The sequence below is a fragment of the Phacochoerus africanus genome, chromosome 9 (genome assembly GCF_016906955.1).
Source record: "Phacochoerus africanus isolate WHEZ1 chromosome 9, ROS_Pafr_v1, whole genome shotgun sequence".
Taxonomy (NCBI): Eukaryota; Metazoa; Chordata; class Mammalia; order Artiodactyla; family Suidae; genus Phacochoerus; species Phacochoerus africanus.
In genome coordinates this window covers 73,373,566-73,398,608 of record NC_062552.1, presented here as the reverse complement: position 1 = coordinate 73,398,608, position 25,043 = coordinate 73,373,566, and positions in this window count along the sequence as shown.

Sequence of the window (25,043 nt, the reverse complement as noted above, 5' to 3'; positions counted from 1 at the left end):
CTGTGATAGGTCTGATGTTCACAATATGGCATCCTGGTGGTATACTAAAGTGGCATTAGGAAAGAGACTGTGGAGCCTCTGATATGGCTTGGATCCCACCGTGCTCTGCAGGCTTCAGTAAAGCTTGACAAAACATGCTGTCTGCATGCAGGTTCAGATGTACTTAAAGCTCTAAGTACTGAAAGCTCTGGATGACTCTATAGCAAGGTGGAGTGGGAATTTCAATTTTTCTTTTAGTGATTTCTTATTTGGAATTATTTTATGAAATCTATCTCCTCATTGCCAATCAGTTCAGAATTAGCTTAGGAGGCCAATAAGGTGTCCAAATATTTGAATCAATAAAGCATATTTATTGAATTACAGTTCTTTACAAAGAAGGTGAAAATTATGAATTTTGGGTGGTAAATAATAAATGATACTAACTTCAAACAATAGATTGTATTTGCAGGGTGGTGGTAAGGGAGGCCTCTAGCAGAAATATTGAGCTCAACACATCTCTTTTTTGTTGCAATCCTAGATCAAGGTAAGAGAAAATTCTCATAGCAGAGCAATGCATTCTAAGACTATTTATCAAATGTACACTTATCTGGCTATAAGTAATAGCCCTTATAAACATTTGACCACCAGTGAAATTTCCAGGTGAATTTCCCCCCAGGTCTTTCTTAATTTTAATAAGCAAAACAAAAATATTCTTTACCAGTGTCTGACAACTCTTTGATAAGCTTAATGATTTAGAGGACTTTCATGAGTGGCATTTTATTCTTGTCTTCATTAATACTACTAATAATTGGGATGTTAACTCCTATTCCGCTGAGTTGAAACTGTTTCAATTTATTATAACTTCTGTGCAGAGTATTTCAGCTTATTTTAGCATTCAAGAAAGCTATGTTTTACAATTGGACAGGGAAACCATTTTCAACACCCTTATAGATTTCCTTTGGAAAGGGTTGGGTTCATAGGGATTTCACTTCAAGTAGTCACTTCAATCACCCCTTGTTTGTAGTCAGTGATTTGGAAAAACAGTTTAATGACATTTCTTTAAGAATTTAAGAGTTCATGACTTAGGGATCTTATCCTCTGTGTTAAAATTTTGATAGGCAATCTACTTTTCCTAAAAACTGTTGCCTTCAATTTCAGTCCTTTTGTTTTTTTTTTCTTTGAATACTTAGAATAGAGGGAAAAATTGCCTACCACTGTTTATACAAAATCTCATACTCTACCTGAAAAGAGAAAACACTTTGGAGGCTACTGAAGCTGAGTTTGAGCTCTGTAATAAAACTATTTCTTAACACATACACACCCTTGCTCTCTATATGTTCATTTTCATGCTTATGAGACTCTTGACAAAAGAGCCCACTTAAAGGATCGATCAGTATTGAAGAATGTGTTTAGACAATACATTTTATTTATTCACATTTGTATCCTTCATACCCAAATTTTAACTGCAAAATATCAGCAGATCAAACTTTCTAAACAATTCAATAGAGTGATCTTAAAATTTCTACAATTATATTAGCATTGTTAATATTTAGGAATTATATTCTCTTCCATGTGATAATATTGTTAACCTAAATTCTTCTTTTGTACCTTGTAGTTGAAAGATTCTAAAGAACCCTATTGCTAGTGAAAAATCCTTGATGCCAAAAGAGCTCATGTAAAACTAATTTTTTTCATTCAATGTTTTTTAATTTCAATTAATTTGTTCTGAAGAAAGCTGAAGTGCTGAAGAAGGGCTGCCCCACTCAACTTTATAAACACTAGATTAGAATTTTTCGACCCTTCATGTTTTACTAACTGAATGTAAACTTCATATGGGCAATGCTCTCAAGTAGAATACTGATCTATCTCCAGTGCTTAACCAGTCCCCAAAATAACACAAATATTTGTTTTATAAATGTTTACTTATACTTCTTTGAGATTCCAATTATATTCCCACTTTGTGTTTTTGTTAGGCAAATACAGAGTCAAGGAATCTTCAGAGATAATGAACGCATATTCTCTCCTGCTTTAAGATGATTTCTGCATTATTTGTTATTTCAGTTCTCCACCAATCTTGGATGTTGACTTTGAACAACCACTAGTTTCTTAAATAATAATTTTGAAATCATTTTGAACTTTATGCAAACCAAATTTTACACTTTATATTAAAATTAAAGACTTTTTTTGTTTGTTTTTCGTTTTGGTTTCTTTTTATGGCCACACCTGTGGCATAAGGAAGTTCCAGGACCAGGGGTCAAATTGGAGCTGCACCTGTGACCTACGCCGCAGCTTGTGGCAGTGCCGGACTTCTAACCCACTAAGCAAGGCCAGGGATCAGAATTAAACCCATATCCTCAAAGAGAGTGTTGGGTCCTTGATCTGCTGAGCCAGAGGGAAACTCCTAAAATTAAAGTCTTTTTGAGTTACCTTCTTTCTTTTCCAACATCCGTGCTGTAAACTGATGCCAATAAAGGCCAGCTTACTGTCTAATGAAGGCCAACATATTCCAAATATTTTTCAGTAATGAAACCACAGCAATTAACAAATGCTTTCAATGTTCTTGATAGAGCTGCGTAGAACTTAGCAGATGCCTTTTAACTTGCTCCTCTTCAGAATTAATGACTTTGGTTTTAAAAGGCAATATGTATATTTTTTTCTCTGCTTTAAACTCTTGAGTAGGAAATTCATCACACCCAGAAGGATAATTGTGCAGTGTCAGTGGAGGAATATCAACATTCCCCATATTCTTCATTACCTAATATGCCTAAGACATGTCAAATTAAAAATGTACTCTAGGCAAAAAGAGGGCACTTACCATGCAATTATAGTTTCAAACACACTTTCTAGAACTTCTTTTACAACTGAGATTTCCCTGCCTAAGTTCTTGTTTAGAAATTCTGAAGTTGCCATTGTGAAGTATGTATAGGAATTGTATGGTCAGTGATTTGTAATAATAATAATTATGTACTTATTTGAGCTAAGCATTGTACAAAGCAACTAACATATATAATCACTTTAAACTGTGTGGTGATCTTTAGAGATAAGTAGTATTTTCCCATTTTAACTGCATAAATTGAGGCTTAGAAAGGCAAAGTATAACTTGCCATAGGTCATAGAATTATTGTGTCACAGCTAGTGGCTGGAATTGGAAGACAAGTCTGCCTTGCAGTAAGTCTGTGCATCTTGTTCAAAAATATTATATTGCCTCTCTCTGTTCTGGGCAGTTATTTTATGCATCACTAACAAGGGAGTGCAAAAACATACATATTGCTCCATTACTTGATTGGAGAAGGAAATTGGATAGACAAATATTAGAGATATTTAATGTTTTATCTCTCAAAAAAGATGCATCGTCTAACATATAATTAAAGGTTATTTGAATAGTAGCATAGATTTAAGCAATTTTAGAGATTGGAAAATGATTATAGTTATTTATTCAGTCATTCAATCAGTAGATAGTTTGAGTGCCTCTTAGGTACAACCACTGAAACAAAGCAATGGACATAGGGTAGGGTATGCTCAAATCGGAGGTTTCTTTAGTAAAAATTATTTTAAAAAGTCATATAAAGCAGCACATTACCAATTTATGTGCAGAGACTGATAGAAATGTAGGATTAAAGCTTTCATTGCAATTTTACAAAATATGTGGAATTATGTGTTGCTAATGAGGGACAACGCATAGAATATATCATATAATATCACCGAAATTATTGTGTCTTGCATTGTTATATCAATATATAATTTGTTACATGTATTTATGTGTGTTTTCAGATTTTATGGGCAATCCCCATGTTCAAAAATTTTACTAAATTCACTATTAATTCTAATAAAGTATAAATGATGTTTATACTTTAAAGTATAAATGATGTTTTTTGATACAATGACAATTTTAAGTCTTACGTCTGAAATCTTGTACCTTTTATTCTTGTACTTCAGCAATAACTAGGACATTTAGTACTGTGTTCAATAAAAAGGGATAAGAGCAGTCATTGTTGTTTCATTCCTAATATCAGAAGTAGATATTTTAACTTTTCACTATTAACTAAAATGTTTGCTGTGGGATATTTGTAGGTACCATTTACCAGATCAAGAAGAATTCTCTTCTTTTCTTAGTTTGCTGAGTTTTAATCATGGACCATTTTTTTCCATTAGTGTATTTGTTCTCTATACCCAACAATCAGTTTTACATATGTGAAACAAACTGGACTTTTTTATAGTTTAAATGCTTTTTAATCTTATAAGATTCAGTTTGCTGATATTCAATTTTTTTTTAATTTAAAACATATATAGCATTGTAAACAATTAACATTTACAACATATTGATTTGATAAACATATATACTTACAATATGATTTCCATTTTAGTGACAATTAGCACCTCTGTCACATCATATAATTATCATATCCTTCTAGTAGTTGAATAATTAATATCTACTTTCTTACCAAGTTTGATATTTATAGTATGATATTGTTGACTGTATTCACTATACTGTGCATTAGATCTGTAGGACTTACTTACCACTCATTGCGAGATAGTACCCTTCAACAATATCTCTTCTGTCTCCCCATCCCACCCACCCCATCCAGCCCCTGGTAACCACCATTTTACTCTTTATTTTTACAAGTGTGGCTTTTTTAGTTTCCTTATATAAGTGTTGTCATATAGTAATTATCTTTGTATAATTTGTCTCTCTAAGCATAACGTCCTCAAGGACAGTCTGTGTTGTTGCAAATGGCAGAATGTCATTCTTTCTCATTACTGAATAATATTCTATCAGTCTCATCTGAAGAAAGATTGTTTTCTACATCTCAACTATTGTGGATAATGCTGCAGTAAACATGACAGTGCATATGTCTCTTCAATATCATATTTTCATTCCCTTTAGGTTTTTACACACAAGTGGAATTATTAAATCATACAGTGTTTCTATTTTTAATTTTTGGAGGAACGTCCAAGTTTTTTCATAGTTACTGACCAAATTACATTTCCACCAAGGTTAGACCAACTTACATTTCCCACCAACAGTATACAAGTTTCCCTTTTCTTCGCATTCTTGCCAAAACTTGTTATCTCTTATCTTTTCGATGATAGACATTCTAACAGGTGTGTGGTGATATTTCATTGTGGTTCTGATTTGCATTTCCCTAATAATTAGTGATACCAAGCATCTTTTCACATACTTATTGGCCATTTGTGTAAATTCAAATGCAATGATCAGAGCAGAAATAAATGAAAGAGAGAATAAACGATAATAGACAATGATGATAGACTAAAAGATTAATTGATGAAAGTAAGAGTACATTTTTTGAAAGGATAAAATAGACAAACATTTTACCTGTACTTTCCAAGGAAAAAAGATAGGACTCAAATAAATAAAATTAGAAGTAACAGAGGACACATTACAACCTATACCACAGATATACAAAGAATCATAAGAAAACTATGAAAATTATATGCCAACAAAATGGACAACCTAGAGAAAATGGAAAAATTCCTAAAAACATAAAACCTATCAAGGCTGAATCAAAGAAATATAAAATCTGAACAGACCAATTACTAGTAAGGAGACAGAATCAGTAATAAAAAACATTTCAACATAGAAAACTCTAGAACCATATGTCCTCACAGGAAAATTCTACAAAACATATAAAATGAATTAATATAAATCATTCTCAAACTCTTCCAAAATATAGAAGTAGAGAGAAGATTTTCCAAACTCATTTTTGAGGTCAGCATTAGGTCCAAATCTAGTAGACAAGCACAGACAAGAAAAAAAAAAAGACAGGATAGTATTGCTGATAAACGTAGATGCAAAGATCCTCAACAAAATATTAGGAAACCAAATTCAACAATACTTTTAAAGGATTAAATACCATGATGACAGATGCAAGGATGAATCTATATCTGCAAATCAAGCAGTATAACACATCACATTAACAAAATGAAGGACAAAAAAACATGATCATTTCAATAGAAGCAGGAAAAACCTTTGACAAAATTCAGCATCCATTTATGATAAAAAGTCTCAACAAGTTCATACTTCAAAATAATAAATGTCGTGTTTGACAAGCCAGCAATTACTATAATACTCAAAAGTAAGAATTGGAAAGTTTTTTCTCTAAGATCTGGAGCAAGAAAATAATGCCCACTTTTACCAAAAGTCCTAGGAATTAAGGAAACAATCCCCTTTACTATCACATCAACAAGAATACAATAGCCAGGAATAAACCTACCTAAGGAGGCAAAAGATTTATACTCTAAAAATTAGAAGATACTGTTGGAAGAAATTAAATATGACACAAACAAATGGAAAGATGTGCCATGCTTTGGATTGGAAGAATAAATGTCTTCAAACTGACTATACCACACAAGGCAAGCTATAGATTCAGTGCAAAGAAGTAAAATTATCACTCTACGCAAATGACATGATATTTTATATAGAAAGCCCTAAGGATTCCACACATAAACTACTTGAACTAATCAATGAATTCAGCAATGCTGCAGGATTCAAGATTAACATTCAGATATCAGTTACATTTCTGTATACTAACAATGAAATATTAGAAAATGAATATAAAAATACAATAAATTAAATTAAAATTACACCCCAAAGAATTAAATACCTAGGAATAAACCTGACCAAGGAGGTGGAAGACTTACAGGCTGAGAACTGTAAAATGTTAATCACGGAAATTAAAGAGAATTCAAAGAAATGGAAAGATATTCCATGCTCCTGGATTGGAAGAATTAATATTGTTAAGATGGCCATACTACCCAAAGCAATCTACAGATTCAATGCAATTCCTGTCAAATTACCCATGATGTTTTTCACAGAAGTGGAACAAATAACCCCAAAATTTATATGGAATCATAAAACACCCAGAGTTGCCAAGGCAATACTGAGGAACACAAACCAAGCAGGAGGCTTAAGTCTCCCAGACTTCAGACAATATTACAAAGCTACAGTCATCAAGAGAGTGAGGTACTGGTACAAGAACAGATGTACAGGCCATTCGGACAGAATAGAGAACCCAGAAATAAACCCAGACACCTACGGTCATTAATTTTTGACAAAGGAAGTAAGAATAAAAATTGGGAAAAATATAGTCTTTGCAGCAAGTGGTGCTGGGAAAACTGGACAGCTGCATGTAAATCAGTGAAACTAGAACACCATGAGAAAAATAAACTCAAAATAGTTTAGAGATTTAAACATAAGGCAGGACACCATCAAACTCTTAAGAGAACATCAGAAAAACATTCTCTGACATCAACCATACACATATTTTCTTATGCCAGTCTCCCAAAGCAATAGAAATAAAAACAAAAATAAACCAACGGGACCTACCTAATCAAACTTACAAGATTTTCCACAGCAAACAAAACCATTAAAAAAAAAAAAGACAACCTATGGAATGGGAGAAAATAATTTCAAATGATGCAGCCAACAAGGGCTTAATCCCCTATTAAATTACCAATGGCATTTTTCTTAGAGCTAGAACAAAAAATTATAAAATTTTTATGAAAATACAAAAGACCTAAAATAACCAAAACAGTCTTGAGCAATAAAAATGGAGCTGGATGGAGTTCCTGTCGTGGCGCAGTGGTTAACGAATCCGAACCATGAGATCGCGGGTTCGGTCCCTGCGCTTGCTCAGTGGGTTAACGATCCGGCGTTGCCGTGAGCTGTGGTGTAGGTTGCAGACGCGGCTCGGATCCCGTGTTGCTGTAGCTCTGGCGTAGGCCGGCAGCTACAGCTCCGATTAGCCCCCTAGCCTGGGAACCTCCATATGCTGTGGGAGTGGCCCAAGAAATAGCAAAAAAAAAAGACAAAAAAAATGGAGCTGGAGGAATTGGTGACTTAAGACTATACTATAAAGCTACAGCCATCAAAACAGTATGGTACCGACACAAAAGCAAAAATATAGATTGATGGAACAGGATAGAAAACCCAGAGATAAATCCATGCAATATGGTCAATTAATCTGCAACAAAGGAGGCAAGAATATACAATGGAGAAAAATGTCTCTTCAATATCTGGACTGGAAAACAGGGCAGCTACATGAAAAATAATGCAGTTAGAACATTCTCTAACACCATACACAAAAATAAACTAAAAATAAAGACCTAAATTTGAGACCTGATACTATAAAACTCCTAGAGGAAAAGTTAGGCAGAACACTCTTTGACATAAATTGTAGCACTCTGTTTTTTGATCCACCTCCTAGAGCAATGAAAATAAAAACAAAAACAAATGGGACCTAATTAAACTTAAAAGTTTTTGCACAGCACAGAAAACCATTAACAAAACAAACAAACAAAAAACCACACAATGGGAGAATATCTGCAAAGGAAGCAACTGACAAGGATTAATTTCCAAAATATACAAATATCTCATACAGCTTTATATCATGAAACAAAAAACCCAATTAAAAAATTGTCAGACTATATAGACATACTTTTCTCCAATGAAGACAGACAGCCAAAAATCACAGGAAAATGTGCTCAACATTACTAATTAGAGAATTGCAAGTCAAAACTACAATGAGGTTATTACCTCACACCAGTCAGAATCATCATCATCAATGACCCATCAATGGATCAAGAAGATGTGAAATATATTAAGATGTATTTTTTTCCAGCCATGAGAAAGACATCATCCTTTAATAGTATGGATGTGCCTTGAGAGCATTATTCCAGTGAAATAAACCAGAAAGAAAGAGGCATATATATTGCATGGTATTTCTCGAGAAATAAAAAAAAAAGTCAAACTCTTAGAATATAGAAAAGTGGTTGACAGGGCCTGGAGATTGGGGTAAATAAGAGATTGATGAAGGGGTATAAACTTCTAGCTCTAAGGTGCATAGGTTCTGAGGATCTAATGTAAAACATGGTTACTGTAGTTAACTTTGTATTATCTAACTGAAATTTGTAAGATAATAGAACTAAATGTTTCCACCAAAAAAAAAAAAAAGGATAATAAATGTGTGAGCTGATGGATATGCTGATTAATTACATGGTAGGGATACTTTCACAATGTATCTAAATACCAAATCACCGTGATAAATACTTTAAATATCTTACAATTTTGTTTGTGAGTTATACTTCAATAAAGCTGAAAAATACTTCAATGAATGGTTTTATCAGCAAATTAGAGTAGAAACAAAATTAGTTAACTGTAAGAGAAAACAATAGAAAATGTCTATATTAACTGACAACAGAGAGAAAAATAATGGGAAGTAAAGGAAGGCAGTATAAGACACAGGGTTTCCATTGTCCTGTACAATATTAATTAGAGTTATAGAACTAGAAGTGACAGAGAACAGTGCAAAACAATATTTGAAACAAAGTGGTAAAACAAAGCTGATAAAATTTGACCTTTAAGAGAAATAATGAAGCCCACGAGAAAATGGAAAAGTGTCTAAAGTATGGGAGCTTGCAGTTATATACTTTAAAATATTCTCCTTTAAAAATAAAGGTAAAGTTATGTTCAACAACAAGAAGAGGAAGAAATGAGGAATTTGTCATCAGAGAACATGAAATAATAATAACAAAGGGAATTAGGTATAAGAAAAATAATAATGAGTGGAAACACTGAAATTTAGATAAAAACAAAGAGTAGAAATATTAACTGTATGGCTAAATCAAAACAAATGCTTATTAATAACAGTTGTTCCAGAATTTAAAATAAATATTAAATTATTACAAAAGTCAAAAGAAGTTAAATGGCTTAAAATGTCCTAAGGTTCTAGCATTACTTGAAAGTGGTAAAACAAATAATTTGTATTGGATTGTAATAAATCAAAGATGCACTGAATATATAGGGTGATCATTAAAAGAAAAATAGTATGAAAATTGTTGACCAAGGAAAAACATGTCATAATCAAAAATGTTTGACTACTCCAGAAAAAGGACAAAAAGGAAAATAATAAAACATGTAATAGATGAAATATATAAAGCACATTTTAACACTTTACACATATATATATGTTGAAAATTTTACAGTATGTTTATGTCTATTCATATGTACATGAACATGCATGCATACATATGTACATTACTACATTTATGTTATAATATATTTGTGTTTATCCCGATATTTATTTTTTTTGCTCTTTATTTCTTTATGGCTCCTTTCTTGCCTTTTTTGGTTGTAATCAAATAGGCATTTTCAAATACATCTTTATCTTTTGTTATATTTTTGTTTTACATTTGCTATTATTCTTTTAGTTATTACTATAGAACTTAGAAAGATTACACATATGTGTGTATGTATGTAAAGATTATATATAAAGATTACGTAAGGTAGATTAAGAATAGTAAATTATGGATGAACCTATGATACCACCCAAAATCATTAAGTACCTTGGGAAAAATATAGGAAAATAAGTTCAGAGTTCAACACTGGAAGCCTCAAAGATACTTAAGGGAAATTTTCAAAGATCTAAATAATCAAAGAGATTTGCTGTGTTCATATATTGGACAACTTGATTTTATAAAGATGTCAACTTTTCTGAAATGTATACAGTTTCACTGTAATTTCAATAACATAGATTTAACAGCTCTATGTTTAAAATGTATCTAGAATTTGCCTCCTTAACACCACCTACTCTGCTTATACATGTTAGTTGATGTACTAATTAGTCCACCATCATATTTTGCTTGGACTGTTGAATTGACCCCTTAGCTTATCTTGTTTTGTTGTTTCTGCTCATGTTACTCTACAGTATAGTCTCATCACGGGATCTACAGTGATGTGTCTCTTTCTTTGTAAAACACTCCAATACTTTCCAAATTGTTCAGATTGAAAATCAGTATTTATAAGAATCTACAATGTCTTTCTTGATCTACCCCATTCCTGCTACCTCAGATTTCATGCTCTACTACCCTCTTCCTGTCTCACTGCAGCAGCCCAAACTGTCCTTCCTCTGTATCTTGACCATTGGTGACACAATCCACATCCTTCTCTTTGCTCTAGCAAAGTGCATTTACCCTTTGGCTAGTTGCTTTTTCCCTAGTTAGCCACAAGCTTGCCCCTTACTTTCCTCAGGCAATTAGTGACTTCAAGCCTGCCTGATAAAAAGAAAGCTTTTAAAAATGCAACTGTCAACAGCAGGATTTAGAAAAGAGCCTGAAACACAGTAGCAGTCATTCATTAATGTATTCAGTAAATATTTATTGAACATATTTGATATACCTGGGCTTCACAGATACCAACATTGAAAAGTTCAATCTTTGCTTCAAAGTAAGTGTCAAGTGGGGATATAAGCATAACATAACTAACATTTATATAGAAGCTGTAATTTACAAAATATCTACAGTTTAACTCGTCTTTCATTTGAGTCTCCCAAGCAACACTGTGTTGTGGAGAGAGCAGGTGTTTCACAGATGTAAACTTGGAGAGGTTAAATCATTTGTTCAAGTGGGAAAGCCGTATCTCAAAGCCTGAATTTCTGACTTTAATTTTTTTTTTCTTTTGTCACACAAGACTGCATTCTCTTTGGACTTTGGGGAATACAATAGAATAGTAAAATAAAGTCTATGCCAATAATAAATTTGAAATATTTGTGGGTCATAGCTGTGGCATGGGAAACAAAATGAATCCCATGACACTCAGTTTCCTAGAGTTAGTTTATAATCTGTAAAGTGGAAATCATGCATGCACAATTACCTTAGGGGACACTGAGAAAATTAATGAGGTTATGTTTATGAAAAAAAAATTTAAATTGTATAGAGAAAAGCATTATCTTCAGAAAAGGAACTACTAATAATCCATATTTTTTCTTATACACAAACTTAGCATATGGCTTGTGAAAAGAAATCTATGGCTGTTTAACTCTGAGTTTGAAACTTTCTATTCTTTAAAAAGTAATGTGTGATCTGATTTCTAAATATTGCATAAGTTCTTTAATAAAACAAGGGAAGATAACACTTTCCAATGGAGTTAAAAAATGGAGACCTACTAGGAGACTGAAAAAAATTAAGAACCTCCTACTACTAGGAGACTGAAAAAAATTAAGAACATCTAAGTTTCTAAACTCTGTGTGGCAGCTGAACTTTCGAAAGAAATGTAAGAATGATATAAGGAAGAAAAATTAAAACAACATTGAACAAAAGAATTAAAAGAGAACTATTTTATTTCTAATCTCAGCTGGAGAAATTTAAGGTTAAAAAGATTATTAATATATGAGAAATGACAACTTAGTTAATAAAAACCATAAAGTGACTCAGAAATTCGTCTCCTTAGGCATATTAATTTCATTATGACTGTGCTGTTTTAAGTAGATTTCTAAAAAAGTGATAAAATAGTATTTATATAAAAATAAAAATATTTTCTAACCTAGAACACTGCACAAAATACTAGGGAAATGTTTACTGAAGTAATTCTTAATAAGGTTTAAAATAATAACAATTAGATGAATATTGGCTTATTAAAATATGTGTGCTTTGTAAGGGAAACATTGATTTGATAATATTCAAAATTGATACTTCATACATGGCCACTACAACTTTTTTTTTTTTTGGTCTTTTTAGGGCCTGTGGCATAAGGAAGTTCTTGAGCTAGGGGTCACATTAGAGCTGCAGCTGCCGGCCTTCGCCACAGCCATAGCATGCCAGATCTGAGCCACATCCACAACCTATGCTGCAGCTTGCGGTGATGCCGGATTCTTAACCCAATGAGTGAGGCCAGAGATTGAGCCTGCATCCTCATGGATACTAGTCAGTTTCTTAACCCACTGAACCACAGTGGGAACTCCAATAACCACTACAATCTACTTTTGTAAAATGTATGGAAAAGTAAGATAATGAGAAGAATATAGAATATTCAGTGTTTAAAAAATATATATGTCAATATATACATATATTTGCAAATTTAAGTTGGCTTTTGAGGGCATTTCATAATGAAGTTAATTTACCTCTCCTACAGGAGTTTTCTTAGAGTTTTCTCTTTGGGAAATATTGCTAGTCATTTGTCACTTTGATGCATTTGCTTAAAATATAGTTTAATAATATTTAATATTCTAAAATAATGTTTTAGAAATTATAGTCATACTTTCAGAATACACAGCTCACCAAATATTTCATATTGCTATATTTTTATGATAGATAAGAATGCAATACAATTAAAAGTAAATAGTTTCTGGGCATTTGAAATGGCAAAGAAGGAACTTGTGACAAAGGAAAGTGTGAATTTTAAGTATGTGTAAACTTGACTATATAATGGTGCCTAGTTGTTTGGTCAAAGACCAGTATTCATGTTGCTATGAAGTCATTCTTTAGAAATGATTAATATGTGAATAAGTAGACTTTGAATACAGTAGATTATCATCCATAATGTGTGTAGGTCTCATCCAATCAATTGAAGGACTTAAGAGAAAAGACTAAGGTCCTGAAAAGAGGAAGGAATTTTGTCTCCAGACTCCCTTTAAACTCAACTGAAACATCAACTCGTACCAGAGTTTCTAGGCTATAGACCTGTCCTGCAAATTTCTTTTTTTTTTTTTATTTTATTTTCCCACTGTACAGCAAGGGGGTCAGGTTATCCTTACATGTGTACATTACAATTACATTTTTCCCCCAGCCTTTCTTCTGTTGCAACATGAGTATCTAGACAAAGTTCTCAATGCTATTCAGCAGGATCTCCTTGTAAATCTATTCTAAGTTGTGTCTGATAAGCCCAAGCTCCCGATCCCTCCCACTCCCTCCTCCTCCCCCTCCCATCAGGCAGCCACAAGTCTCTTCTCCAAGTCCATGATTTTCTTTTCTGAGGAGATGTTCATTTGTGCTGGATATTAGATTCCAGTTATGAGTGATATCATATGGTATTTGTCTTTGTCTTTCTGGCTCATTTCACTCAGTGTGAGATTCTCTAGTTCCATCCATGTTGCTGCAAATGGCATTATGTCATTCTTTTTTTATGGCTGAGTAGTATTCCATTGTGTCTATATACCACATCTTCCGAATCCAATCATCTGTCGATGGAGATTTGGGTTTTTTCCATGTCTTGGCTATTGTGAATAGTGCTGCAATGAACATGCGGGTTCACGTGTCTCTTTTAAGTAGAGTTTTGTCTGGATAGATGCCCAAGAGTGGGATTGTGGGGTCATATGGAAGTTCTATGTATAGATTTCCGCATCAGAGGGAACCTGGGAGAAGAGCCTGGTCTGCGCCCAGGCTGGGGAGGGGAGAGAAGAAGGGGTGGGTCCCCATAGAATACCCACCACACCACAGTAAGCTTACAGGCCCGCTAGCTAGCTGAAAGCTGTGCTTCCCAGTGCATCCCCTCCCCCCACCCCCACCACCCCCTACGCTCTCCCGAACCTGGGGCTGCCTGCCATCCAGGAGGGCTGGCCTCAACAATTGCCTGAAGCCTACCACCGCAGGGGCTGTCCTGCAAATTTCAAACTTGCCAGCCCCCACAGTCACATGAATTAATTCCTTAATTACATATATACCCATATGTATTTATGTAACATACATATGTACATAATATATCCTATTGGTTCTGTTTCGATAACTCTGACTGGTACAGAGTCCTTACCCACCCCCCACCCCCCGAAAAATGCTCTAATTTCTATAGACACTATCCTGATTTAAGAACAAACAACAGAACTTTAGATAGAATTAAATCAACTGTAGGGAAGAGCACATGGCTGTTCTCCATTCCTGAATTTTGTTTTTAACTGGAGTAAAAGCTTTGATATATCATGCTTAAAATTTTACTTGAAAAAATTAATTGGATTTGGCTGGCTTGAAAATAATTACATCATAAGTACTAAAAACTGGCTTAAGACCATGGCTTAGGAGTTCCCATCCTGGCTCAGTGGAAATGAATCTGACTAGAATCCATGAGGACAGAGATTTAATCCATGGCCTCACTCAGTGGCTTAAGGATCTGTCGTTGCCAGTGAGCTGTGGTGTAGGTTGCAGGTTTGGCTCGGATGTGATGTTACTGTGGCTGTGGCGTAGGCTGGTGGTTACATCTCCAATTCGACCCCTGGTAGCCTGGGAACCTCCATATGCCACAGTGCATCCCTAAAAAAAAACCAAAACCAAAATAAAAAAGACCATGACTTAAAGTAGAAAAAAAATCAAAATATATTTAGTGAGTTAGAAAATTTAAAGAATATTGAAAACAGAAAAGAGACTGAAAGTCATTGGTATTTTTATGAGTAAGATTTGATCTCTCAGGAAAGAAGGTAATAAAGTCTTTTCAACATGATTTCAGAGATAGATGGTTGGAATCCCAGAAATGTTTATGCAAAATGGAAGGTGGTGTTCTAAGCAGAATGTATGTAGTTTGGATTTTATGAGTTGAAGCTACTGTAAGAGACCAGCTCTAATTAAATATTTCTTACTCCTCCACACAAAGAAGAAACATAAAAGTCTATAGACAAAGCACTTGAGAAATACTTAAAGGAGGATGAAACCTACTATAAGTTCTCTAGATTTCTGCCATGGCATCTCAATATCATTCTTTCTGTTCATTCTTGAAGATGTCCACTCAAGAATGAACTTGAATATTTTGTTTTGATAGCTCATCACTTAAAATCATAATTAAAGTCACCAAATGAACTTTACAATGGAAGCAATACTGTGAAAAGTATGGTGAGCAGATCACTGAACACTAGAAAATGTGATCAGACTTTAAATAAACATATTCTTTAGAATCATTTCTGGCTGAGAATGCTTTGGAACAGATAAGAAGGTGGATGAAAATTCTTCAAATTTTTATTTTCCTGGTAATTCCCATATTGATCCCTTGCATATTTTGTCACTTGTCTATTTTTCCAATTACCTTGCTTTGCTCTGTATCACACATTTTCATGTCTATAGACTTCTGGATACATGCAGCATTTAGACATTGATGGGTGTGAGAAGGGGATGAATCAGGGCATTTCTTCCACTCTTGCTCTGCCTATGGTACCTTTTCTAGCAGTCTTTGTATGTCCATTATATAAAACCACTGTTCTGCGCTTCCAGCTCCTGCCTGCCAAGCAGTAAATTCTAATGCCCATCAGACAACTCTTCTTGCTCTTATTGTCCCTTTTCACCTAGATATAGTTGGTGTCTTCTTGTCATTACTTCATGATAGTCAGTTTGGATATTCAACTTTTTTTAATCACTTGCCTATTCAATTCTCTATGTTAAAATTCCTCGGTATGGAAGAACTAAATGTATGTTTTTCCTACTTCATTCAGTTCTTAAAAGTAGTCACATAATGCTCTCCTAAGAGAAAAGAATTTCTCCAAAGTCATTTTAGGTATGGCCTCATATGAAGGCAGAAAATTGAGCTTTCTGACTTCTCAACATCTTTCCAAAAATTGTCATAATATTTTGCACTTTAGGTTGTTAAGGGCAATCCAGAGAATTTATATTCTTGTTGTGCATAAAATTTTGCATTCCATCACTTCCAAAAGAAATATTTGAACATTGCTCCCCATAAAATACTTTTTTTCCCCTTCATCCAAAAATTTATTGACAAAAACATGTGATAGGCATTTACCAGTAGACTTTCTTATATTATTTCAGTTATTGAAGAAGTATACTCACAACTGTGATCTTTCTGTTTTTGCTAAGGATCTTAGCTATTTTAAAAATAATTTTGTTTTTGGTGTAACTAATTACTTTGGAAATATTCCTAGGCTAAGTGTAAATGCCAGTGTTTAGGAGAAAGTTTATATAGACATGATGTCTTCCAATTGAGTTCTGTCAAACAATATTTTACTAGACACCAAGTGAACATATTTCAGATTTCTTACTACACTGGCCTTGAGATATTTGCCATGAGCCTCACCTTGGAGCTAAGATTGGAAAATGATCACCATATTCTAACAATTAAGTCACTTGAATCATTGCACATTATTTTATTTAGAGGTTTACTTAGATGTCATATCTACAGAAAGGCTTTTGTTTGTGTGAGAAGTTCTAGGATTTATTCCCTTGTTCTTTATGTAGCTCTTTACCCATATTTTAAACATTAGTGTAGCTTACAGTATCCTCAAAAGTGTCAGAAGTCTGGCCACTGTGCTGAACTGGAGTTGAAATGTAACCTGGTGAGACCCGAGGGAGAGAATGAATATTAAAAGCAGTGTGAACTAAAAAAAAGTCCACTGGGAGAAAAGCAACATTCTGTTCTGCCTGGATCTTAGCTCAGTGACCCAGATGCCGCAGAGTGACCTAAGAACTCCCAAAACAATTCTCTAACTTCCAGAGTGAATGGCAGCTAGGACTTCAAACTCATAAAATCATAGTTTACGTGTGCAGAAAATGCTAAATGTTGGCAAATAACATAAAGAATATATGTGTAATGAATGTATTTAAACATACGTTTGAAAATTTAAATTTAAAACAAATTATAGGAGTTCCCGTCATGGCACAGCGGAAACAAATCCATCTAGGAACCATGCTTTGAGGTTGCAGGTTTGATCCCTGGACTCACTCAGTGGGTTAAGGATCCAGCATTGCCATGAGCCATGGTGTAGGTCGCAGATGCGGCTCAGATCTTATGTTGCTGTGGCTGTGGTGTAGGCTGGCAGCTTTAGCTCTAATTGGACCTGTATCCTGGGAACCTCCATATGCTCTGGGTGCAGACCTAAAAAGCAGGCAACACCAACAACAACAACAACAACAAAAACAAATTACAGTAAGAAAGTCAAGAACATATATATGTATGTATATGTTCATATCAACTTACCTTTGATTTAACCTCAGTATAGCCTCAATATTTGAGAATTATCTCAATATGTTTATGACATACTCAGATAGTTCAACCAAATATAGCATATGTCAGAAGGTTGTAAGTTGACTCCATGTGAAACCCCAAGGAATTTTCATGTTTTTCTTCAAGTGGTCGGAGTCCTTCTTTTGGTACTTATTTACTCTTTATTATGTACCAGAATTCTTAACGAGGTAGCTGAGAATATCCAGACTTTTATATAAAAAAAAAAAGTACTTCAGATATGATATTTCTTTTATATAACAAAAAGAATCAATAAGAGTCAGCTCTTTAGGATTAGAAGATTCACCAAATACTGAGGGATTTAAAGGAGAGATTTTTGTTCCATTCTGCCTGCCAGAAGGTCAGATTCAATTTGATGCCACACTTTTGTTTTTGTTGTTATGGTTATTTTAAAGCTTTCAAATATTTGTAACTCTGAAGTAGAATTCCAAACAGCAAATGAAAGGGGAAAAGAGTTTTAAAAGAGTTTTAAGGGTTTCTATGAAGGAAGATTTCTCCAAAATAAAAATAAAAAATAAAAAGTGAAACTAGGGTAAAAGAATTTTGAAAGTTTTGGTTTTTGAGATTTAAGCACCACAGGGAAAAAATATTTTGTCAATCTTGATCTAAATTTAACAGGCAATATGCAGGTGGTAAAGCATTTTGTCAACTACTTGTGGGTAATGAGGCTTCTCTTGACTACTTATGAATTTGCAGAGCTCTAATTATATATGCCAGAAATTTTATACCTAAATAGTAACTAATATCTGTTATTTTACTTGTCATCAGTGATAGTTCGGAAACTAAACCTTAAGGAGGAATTTACCTACATTTTAAAAAGTGGCATACAATTGTTAAAGTATTTCTTTTTTGTCTTTTTAGGGCCATACCCGCAGGATATGGAGTTTCCCAGTCTAAGGACTGGATCTGAGCTGTAGCCGCTGACCTACACCATAGCCACAGCAATGCCAGATCCAAGCTGCAACTGTAGTCTACGCCACAGCTCACTGCAAGGGCAGATCCTTAACCCACTGAGCGAGGCCAGGGATCGAACTGGCAACCTCATGGTTCCTACTTGGATTTGTTAACCACTGAGCCATGACGGAAACCCCCCCTTTTTTTAAAAGTATTTTTTTTAATTTATAAAAAACAGGTAATATAGAATCAGATAATTTTGTTACTACAGGGGTTTACTTAGTATTCTATTGACCCCTTAGGATACTTATATTGAAGAGATTTCAGTAACACTGCTGGAATTCCTGGCATGGCTCAGAGGTTAATGAACCCAACTAGTATCTATGAGGATGTGGGTTTGATCCCCGGCCTTGCTTGGTGGGTTAAGGATCTGGCATTGCCATGAGCTGTGGTGTAGGTTGCAGATGTGGCTCAGATCTGTTGTGGCTGTGGCTGTGATGTAGGCCAGTGGCTACAGCTCCTATTCAACCCCTATCCTGGGAACATCCATATGCCATGGGTGTGGCCCCTAAAAAGACAAAAAGACAAAAAAAATAAATAACGCTGCTTTTGGTTTGATGTTTTTTAAAACTATATTTTTATGACAGCCACATGGCATGACTGTCCCTAGGGAATTAGTTCTCTCTCTAATTCCTTTATGAATTGCTGTAGTTTAGTGATAGTTAAATAATATTACAGTTCTCAGCACATCATAAAAAGTCAAGATGTCTTACTGACTCAAACAATAATGTTGTGGTAACTAGTTTTGTTATTTGTCAGGGTCAGCCTTGCTGTACAGAGCATCATTGTTACCACCTCTTCCTAATATTGTCCTTTAGGCTTTATAACCTTTGCACCTCTTCACAGCCCCATTGCCTCTACTTTTCCTTTGTCAAATAGTCTTATCTTTGGACTCATAGTTTTATGTGTAGTTTATTCTATTTTTTCTAAAATCTATTACTTTATGACGTCTCTGCTATTATGAGACATTTGCTCACTGCTGTCCTGTATTGCTATTGTCCTTCTTTAATTGAACTCTGCATTTAAGACTATGCATTGAACTCATGACCAAGTAGGATTCATACCAGGGTCACAAGGATGGTTCAACATACACAAATCAATCAATGTTATACACCACATTAACAAAAAAAAAGTCAAAAACCACATGATCATCTCAATAGTTGCAGAAAAAGCATTTGACGAAGTCCAATGTCCATTCATGATAAAAATTCTTACCAAAGTGGGTGTAGAGGGAACATTCCTTAACATAATTAAAGCCATTTATGACAAACCCACAACAAATATAATACTCAATGGAGAAAAGCTGAAAGCTATCCCACTAAAATCTGGAACAAGACTAGGATGCCCACTCTCACCACTTTAATTCAACATATTACTGGAAATCCTAGCCACAGCAATCAGGCAAACAAAAGAAATAAAAGGCTTCCAAATTGGAAGAGAAGAGGTAAAATTGTCACTGTACATAGATGACATGATACTATATATATAAAACCCTAAAGTCTCCACACGAAAACTACTAGAACTGATCAACAAATTCAGCAATGTTGCAGGATACTAGATTACCATTCAGAAATCAGTTGCATTTCTGTATACTAACAATGAAATATTAGAAAATGAATATAAAAATACAATACCTTTTAAAATTACACCCCAAAGAATTAAATACCTAGGAATAAACCTGACCAAGGAGGTGAAAGACTTAAAGCCTGAGAACTCTAAAACATTAATCAAGGAAATCAAAGAAGATTGAAAGATATTCCATGTTACTAGGTTGGAAGAATTAATATTGTAAAAATGGCCATACTACCCAAAGCCATCTATAGATTTGATGCAATCCCTATCAAATTTCCTGTGATGTTCTTCACAGAACTAGAACAAACAATCTAAAAATGTATATGGAACCATAAAAGATCCAGAATTGCCAAAGCAATCCTGAGGAACACAAACCAAGCAGGAGGCATAAGTCTCCCAGACTTCAGGCAATATTATAAAGCTACAGTAATCAAGACAGTGTGGTTCTGGTACAAAAACAGGCATACAGACCAGTGGGATCTATGACCTGTGCAACAGATTGTGGCAATGTTCAATCCTTAACCCACAGAGCTAGGTTAAGAATCAAACTGACATCCTTCTGGATACTAGTTGGGTTCTTATCCTGCTGAGCCACAATGGAAATTCCCTTATTAAGTATATTTTCATGTGCCTGTTAGCCATCTGTATGTTATCTTTGGAAAAATGTCTATTCAGGTGTTCTGCCCATTTTTTTTGATTGAAGTGTTTTTTTTTTCTCTTTTATATTGAGTTGTATGAGCTATTTATATATTTTCGATATTAATCTCTTGTGAGTCATATCATTTGCAAATATTTTATCCAATTTATTATGTTATCTCTTCATAATGTCAGTGGTTTCCTTTGCTGTGCAAAAGCTTTTAAATTTAATTAGGTCTCATTTATTTATTTTTGCTTTTATTTCTTTTCCCTAGGAGAGAGATGCAAAGATATATTGCTACAATTTATATCAGAGTGTCCTACTTGTGTTCTCTTCTAGGACTTTTATGCTTTCGTGTCTAACATTTAGGTCTTTAATCAATTTTGAATTTATTTTTGTGTATGGTGTAAGGAAATGTTCCAATCTCATTGTTTTACATGTAGCTGTCCAGTTTTCCTAGCACCACTTGTTGAAGAAACTTTCTCCAGTGTATATTTTTGCCTCCTTTCTTGTGCATTAGTTGATCATAGGTGCATGGGTTTACTTCTGTTCCATTGATCTATGTGTCTGTTTTTGTGTCAGTACCATGTTCTTTTGGTTACTGTAGCTTTGTAGTGCAATCTAAACCCTGATTCCTCCAGATTTTTTCCGTTTTTCAAAGATTGCTTTGCAATTAACCTTTTTTTTTCACTTCATATTAATTTTAGAATTACTTATTTTAGTTCTGTTAAAAATATCATGGGCATTTTGATAGGATCTATATTATATCTGGAGATTGGTTTGGGTATTATGGCCATTTTAACAACAGTAATTCTATCAAGCCAGAAGCACAGGATATATTTCCATTTCTTTATACCATCTTCAGTTTCCTTCATGAATATTCCATAGTTTTCAGATTATAGGTTTATTCCTAGGTTTTATTCTTTTTAGTGTGATTTTAAGCAGGATTTTTTTTTAATGTTCTCTTTCTGATAGTTAATCATTAGTGTACATAAAAGCCACAGATTTCTGTATGTGAATCTTGTATCCTGCAAATTTGCCAAATTAATTTATTAGTTATATAATGGTCCTTGTTCGGAGAATTTAGAGTTTTCTACACAAAGTACTATGTCATCTGCCAATAGAGTTTTACTGTATCACTTCCTATTTGGGTGCATTTTATTTCTTTTTCTTGTCTGAATGCTGTGGCTAGGGCTTCCACTATTATTTTTTTTAGTCCCATTTTTATTTTTATTGAAGTATAGTTGATCTACAATATTGTATTAGTTTCTGGTATAAAGCAAAGTGTCAATCCAATTTTTATAACAAAATTAAGAAAATAAATTCTGTTTAATTCTGAAAATTCAAATGGTGTATACCAATCCCTGGAAGCCTAGTGATTAGGATTCAGCACTCTCAAATAATGTGTGCCAAAATACAAAGGACATTGCTTTTCTTTGAGTGATGGACATAAGGATGAACTATTTCGATTGCTATATTTTTGTGTTTTTTTTTTAAATTTAATTTTACTGGCATATAGTTGACTTACAGTTTTGTATTAGTTTCAGGTGTACAGAAAAATGAATCAGTCAGGAGTTCCCATCGTGGCACAGTGGTTAACGAACCCGACTAGGAACCATGAGGTTGCGGGTTCGGTCCCTGCCCTTGCTCAGTGGGTTAACGATCCCGCGTTGCCGTGAGCTGTGGTGTAGGTTGCAGACGCGGCTCGGATCGCGTGTTGCTGTGGCTCTGGCATAGGCCGGTGGCTACAGCTCCGATTCGACCCCTAGCCTGGGAACCTTCATATGCTGTGGGAGCGGCCCAAAGAAATAGCAAAAAGACAAAAAAAAAATGAATCAGTCATACATATAAAGATATCCATTCTTTTTTACTTACACATGCTTAAAAACTATTATATAGGTTTTCTGGTGCTATACAGTATGTTCTTGTTAATCATTCATTTTATACAGTAGTGTGTATATGTTATTCCCACCCTCCCAACTCTTCCCTCCTTTTAACAGTTTTACTCTCTTTACCCCTAAGATTGGTTTTGAAATCTGTTTCTTTTTTACAAATAAGTTATTTTATATCATTTTTATTATTTTCCACATATGTGTTACAATATGATATTTGTTCTTATCTGACTTAACTTTACTTACATAATAATCTCTAGGTCCATCCATATTGCTGCAAATGGCATTGTTTCATTCTTCTTGTGGCTGAATAATATTCCATTTTATATATGTAACACATTTTTATCCATACCTCTGTTGATGGATATTTAGATTGCATCCATGTCTTGGCTATTGTAACTAGTGCCACGATGAACTTTGAAGTGCATGTATCTTTTTGAATTATGGTTTTCTCTGGATAGATGCCCAGGAGTGGGATTGCCAGATCATATGGTAGGTCTATCTTTAGTTTTTTAAGGAACTCCCATAGTGTTCTCCATAGTAGTTGTTCCAAATGACATTCTCACCAACAGTTTAGGAGGGTTCATTTTCTCTGCAACCTCTCCAGCATTTATTGTTTGCAGACTTTTTGATGATGGCCATTCTGACTCCTGTGAGGTGATTCCTTATGGTAGTTTTGACTTACATTTCTCTAATAATTGGTGATGTCGAATACTATATTAAATAGAAGTGGCAAGAGTGGGCATCCTGGTCTTGTCCCTGAATTTAGAGGAAAGGACTTCAGCTTTTCAACATTGACTGTGATGTCAGCTGTGGGTTTGACCTTAATAATTATGTGGAGATATGTTTCCTCTATATCCATTTTGATGATAGTCCTTATATGAATGTATATTGAATTTTGTCAAATGCTTATACCCCTTCTATTGAGATGATCATGTAATTTTTATCTTCTCTTTTGTTAATGTGGTGTATCACACTGATTGATTTACAGATATTTGAATCATTCTTGCATCCCTAGGATAAATCCAACTTGATAATGGTGTATGATTCTTTTTATACATTGTTGTATTCAGTTTTCTAATATTGTGCTATGGATTTTTGCCTCTATATTCATCAAAGAGGAAGAAGGAGGACAAGATAGAGGAGTAAAATACCTTGAGCTCACACCCTCCCACGAGAACACCAAAATCACAACTAGCTGCTGAACAACCATCAGTAAAAAAAGACTGGAACCTATAAAAAGATATATATTAAAAAACAAAGAAGAAATCACAAATGAGATGGTAAGAAAGGCCTATTCACAATGTAATCAGATCCCATACCCCCTGAGTGAGTGACCCACAAAGTGGGGAATAATTATATTGCAGAAGTTCTCCCATGAGAGTGAGAGTTCTGAGGTTTATGTCAGTCTTCCTAGCCTGGCAGTTTGGCATTGGGAGGAGCCGCCAGAGCATATGACTTTGAAGTCCATCAAGTCTTGACCACAGAAGCACCACAAGACTGGAGAAAATAGACATTCCACTCTTGGAGGATGAAAACACGTTCTTGTGAGCACTGAGACCCAAGGCAAAAGCAGTGATTTCATAGGTGCCTTGGCCAGACATACCTATTACTTATGGAGGGTCTTCTGGGGAGGTGAAGGGCAGCAGTGGCTCCCTTTGGGCACAAAGTATGGTGGTGAGCATACCCAGGATTACTCATCTGAAGGCTAACATCTTGGTTGGGACATTAGTACCAAGAACTGGCTCCACCCAACAGTGTGTAGGCTCCAGGGCTGGGAATGCCTTAGGCTAAACAACCAATAGGGTGGGAATATAGTCCCAACCATCAACAGACAGGCTGCCCAAATATGTTCTGAGCCCACAGCTACCTCTAGACATGCCCCTTTACATGGTCTGCCCACCACAGAACCAAGACTCAACTTCACCCACAAGTGGGCAGGCACTGGCACCTCCTACCAGGAAGTCTACACAAGGCTCTAGTCCAGCCTTACCTACCAGGAGGCAGACACCAGAAGCTATAAATACACAGTCATCCCCACATCCTATGGAACTGAGTCCACAGGCTTTTTAGGACTGCACCCATGGCATATGGAGGTTCCCAGGCTAGGGGTCGAATCAGAGCTACAGCTGCTGGCCTAAGCCATAGCCACAGCAATGCAGGACAGGAGCCACATCTGCAACCTACACCACAGCTCATGGAAACACTGGATCCTTAACCCACTGAGCAAGGCCAGGGATCGAACCTGCAACCTCATGGTTCCTAGTTG